This window comes from Stegodyphus dumicola, chromosome X2, assembly GCF_044657685.1.
Source record: "Stegodyphus dumicola isolate Sdum_Otavi_A_Nest chromosome X2, ASM4465768v1".
Lineage (NCBI taxonomy): Eukaryota > Metazoa > Arthropoda > Arachnida > Araneae > Eresidae > Stegodyphus > Stegodyphus dumicola.
Genome location: NC_140781.1, coordinates 118,914,963 through 118,919,439, shown reverse-complemented (window position 1 = coordinate 118,919,439; position 4,477 = coordinate 118,914,963). Strand labels below are relative to the sequence as shown.

Below are 4,477 nucleotides of genomic sequence, written 5' to 3'. Positions count from 1 at the left end.
TCACTTCATTTCATTTCCCTTAAAGTATTACATTTCACTTCCTTTCATTTAATAACCAATTCGTGTACTGCCCAGCTGATTAGTATATTAATATTATAAAGCAACTTCATTTTTAGGATCGAATGAGGTATCTTTCCTTCTTTGAAATACTAGTTACTTCTGTTAAAAAACAGGAAAATGTCCTACCTTTCTGTAGTTAAATGATTGCATGTTTGACTGCACATAAAATGACTTTAACTAACTCAGTATGCAAATTTTGAATAATTTTTAAGGTTTTTGTTCAGAAAATTTTTAAAGTTATATGTATAAAAAGTAAAATAGACCCTTGCCGAACGCAGGGGTTACGTCATTAATACACTACAACGACAAAATCGCGTTTCACTTTCCATGGAAAAAATGTGTAACTCGCAATTTTAAGAAAGTATGTATAATTTAAATAAACCTAAATATTGTTGTAACTAAAAGGAAATACGAAACAAATGTTAATTGAAAGGATTTTTATTACTTTTTAATTAATACTTGATGCAATTACTTTTTTAAAAAGCTGATGATTTTTGCTCGGGACAGTGACCGAGCCAACGCTTTAAAAAAGATTCGCGCTAAAAGGGGTACAGATTTTCACAGCCTCTTGTAAAGTGTCCTTTTCTTTCTTCACTTGGGTCAATCTACATCACAAAACCACAGTTACAGTTCCTGTGCTTGTTTTAACAATTCGTTTAAGTTCTTGTAAGGTAAAAGCATTTTACCTTCGTTATCACTGCTTTCGCTGTCGGTTGGTGGTATAAGGTCTCCCAGTTCTTAATTCGTCATTCTTCAATTAACCGCTTAACGACTGCGCCCGAGATATCTCGGAAATAGATGCCGTTTCGACTTTCCTATGAACGAGTTAACTCGGGGGCTATAAACTTTACGGATATTTAATGCCATCGCCCGTAATATCGCGTGGCAATTGACACTCTGCAATGCACATATTTTCTTAGCTTTGGGAGGGGTCCAAACGGCCTTTGTGAGTATCGGCTCGAAGTGATTATCTTCGAGCTGTAATGGCGGTATTATTGTCCAGACTGTGATGTGCCGCTATGTATTACACCATGTTTCAGACTGTACCATACTGTCAATGACATTTATAGATTGTAAAATGTATTTACTTGATTTTTAATTTAGCTCTTATTACCTATTATTGCTTTTGGCTGCTTCATTGAAGCCCGAGTTAACACTCAGGTAATGCCATGAATCATAATAACTGTCTTGTTTCCGCCCCCTTCATTTTTTTTTTGTGTGTGTTTCTGTGTGTGTGTGTGTGTGTGTGTGTGCGTGTGCCTTACAAAACTACCTCTATCTGTAGATAATAAAAATGGTATAAAAAATCAGGGATTTTTCGGCATAATTTTTAATATAAATTCAGTCATTAGGCGGTTAATTATTTGACTCATGCTTTATCTTGAAATCCTTTTCCGTAAATTGCTTTTACAATTTGTATGATTTTTTAACTTTATTTTCAGCCAATGAAATCCGGTAAAATTTTCTGATAATCTCTGGCCAGAACAAGTCGCGTTTCGCAAGTCCGCGCTTGGCGAGGGTTTACTGTACAAAGAGGATGGTTGACTCTAAGAAGGACAGATTTCTGAAATATGTCTCATAATTGCTCCTTTAAGTCTTTATTCTTATGAAAATAAATGTGTAGCATCTGCAAAATTTAAGTGCACAAAATGAAATACCAGTTTCCATTGTGTGTATGCACCTCATGAGTTCAGAAATCAGGAAAAAAGACTTTTGAAATTGGAGTACTGACTTTATGTTTTACGTGCAGTTGTTTGATCTATTAATATATCCAGTTTATAAATAAATGTTCGTTCTTGAAAGTTTGGATACTTTCAGCTTGATTTCAGTCAGATTGTTTCATGAATATCTCTTAAGAAAGCATTCGTAGTAGCTTTCTTTTAAAAAATAACTTTTTTTCCCTTGTTAGGCCTCTCACTTTCCCTCAAAATGTATATGAATATATCTCCAAAAAATCTCCAAAAAATGTATGTAAAATGTTAAAATATTGTAAATCATAACTAGATTTGTCAATATAGCGCTATTTGGCAACAACCAAAATTTTCAAGAATTCAATTTTGGAAATGTGGAATGTCGCCAAGGTGATCAGGTTTTGCAACAAAACTGGTAAGTAATAGGAAATGGAGTTATACTAGTTAATAGTTAAATAATGTTCAATAATAAAGAGATAAACAAGCGAAAGGTATATATTTTGTCTGTCAACACACCGTAATTTAAAAGGAAAAGTTAAGCAGAACTGATGAAAATATCTAATGCTTGAAAAATTAAGTTTGAATACAAGAAACCCTGAAAATTATTTTGGGGTGGAAAGATGTTTCATATGTCAGTTATTTTAGCGCAATACAGATAATTCACACTTTATGTGATAATAAATGCTCTGACTGGGGCAAATCTCTACAGAAAGTTTGCCTTTGATAAATAACAATATTTCAATCGTTTACTTCAGCAGTTCTCAACCTTTTGACTAACACGTACCATCTAAACAAAAATTGTAAACCTTTAGTATCACCGCTACAAAGTACTACTACCACCACTACTCTTGAACAAAGCTCAGATCGCATCAATTTACGAGTGTTAGACATAAAATTCCATCTGGATGTTGGGGTTTAATTTTTGAATTTATTAGTTAAAAATACTTTGCATCTTTGCGTACCACCTATTTTTCTCCTGCGTACCACCAGTGGTACGCTTACCACATGTTGAGAACCCCTAGTTTATTTCATTTCCTCTGCAGGGGCCCAGTAGCGGCTGAGGGGTAAAATCTCTGGATATTGGTAGTTCCGCCCTGGGTTCGATTCCAGGCGAACGGGGTGACTGCATGAGCACTTTTGTGGCTTTCCCATGTGTAACGTGTATACAAGTCAGTTTCCCTGAGAAAGTCCTCCACGAGGGCATCCCTCCCCTTAGGCACATAGCCCTCGCGAGCTTTTCTATAATTAAATAAACCAAACCATCTAAAGGGATTTAGTTGTTAACATTAACTCAATAGCTTTTTTTTTTTTTTTTTTTTCTGACTATGTCGAATACATTGTATTCTTTTCCCAAAAAGGCTTAAAGTTCCCATAAGTGAAGTTAACAATATTACTGTAAAACTAAGGAAACGTTTTCAATAAAAACAACTGAAATTCTTTTAAATAAAGCAAGGGTCAAAGTAACTGCAAATGCTTTCATTGTTATACTAATTTAGATGTTGTTCTTGTGACTTACCTCACTTGATTGACAGTAATATCAGAATAAGCCGATAAACTTCATTGTGGCAACGAGTGCGAAATTGCGCCTGTCGTTAGCAAGAGTCTTGATCACCATACAGGTGACAGTACGACTTTGCTCAGTTCCGCTCCCCAATTTTAATGGAGAGCACCCCGGGAGGGGATCGGTCCGTGGGTCTCCCACCCCTCTTTCCCTACCACCAACCTCTCGAGAGGACTTTCGTCTCGCCGCATATTTAGAGTGCACCCATGCCGCAACAGACACTATATGTTTACAAAAATACATTCCTTTTCCGGGATTCAAGCCCGAGCCTTTCGCTACGGTAGTCAGCGTCGCTAACCAGTGTCTGGTTGGGCAGCCTAATTGAGAAGTAAATAATGTTAAAAAATTTCTCTGCTAAATCAACGCGAATCGGAAATTGACGATATACAAATCGAGGTATATTTGGAGCTGCAGTGTTGTTCTGAAGATTTCACGAAATTTAAAATTTTCGCCGGAAAGTTCGCTGTAGTAATCAAATTCGTCAGAAATTTCGCCTCTGGTGACCCAAAATCCCATATTTAACAATTTACTTTGAATGCATAATTGAAAATGATTTAAAGAACCCTTTTTTTGGAAGAAAAAATATTTTGTAAATTTTTGAGAATATAAGTAAATAAATAAAATACAAATAATAAATAAATTAAGTTATCAATAAATAAAATAAAATAACAATAACAAATAAAAAACAGAAAATAGAAAATAAAAATTAAATAATATAAAATAAACTATTTTATTGAAATTTGGTTTAATATTATTTTTAGAATTTACCTTAAAAACATAGTGCACTATCACTCCGTTCCGTTTCTGTTTGCCGTTGCCGACGCGTCTAGCTTGCAAAACTGCAAGCTGTATACCGGCTATCTTCATGTGGTTGCTTCATGTAGCGATGCAAGAGCAGAAATGCCTAAGCGAGTCCTGGAGACAAGATATAATATATAAAATACAAATTTTTCTCATAAACTGGGAGACTATATACAGAATATTTACAACCATTTGCTTTCACTAGCACTCCAAATATCAAATAACTTAAATAGTACATAATCTGGAAATTAAAATCTTGGTAAGTATTCGCTGATGTCGATAATATTCCTTTATTTCAGTTTTGGCAAACAGATATAGGATATTAACTTGGCTAAGAGAAATATGAATTTTGTAGAACTTTTTA

The 4,477-nt window shown here is 34.6% G+C and overlaps 1 protein-coding gene across 2 annotated transcripts in view; it reads left to right on the top strand.

Moving 5' to 3' along the window:
* LOC118192123 (uncharacterized) overlaps positions 1–4,477 on the top strand; it is a 96,921-nt gene that overhangs the window by 25,608 nt on the left and 66,836 nt on the right. The gene's annotated exons all lie outside the window — the stretch shown is intronic.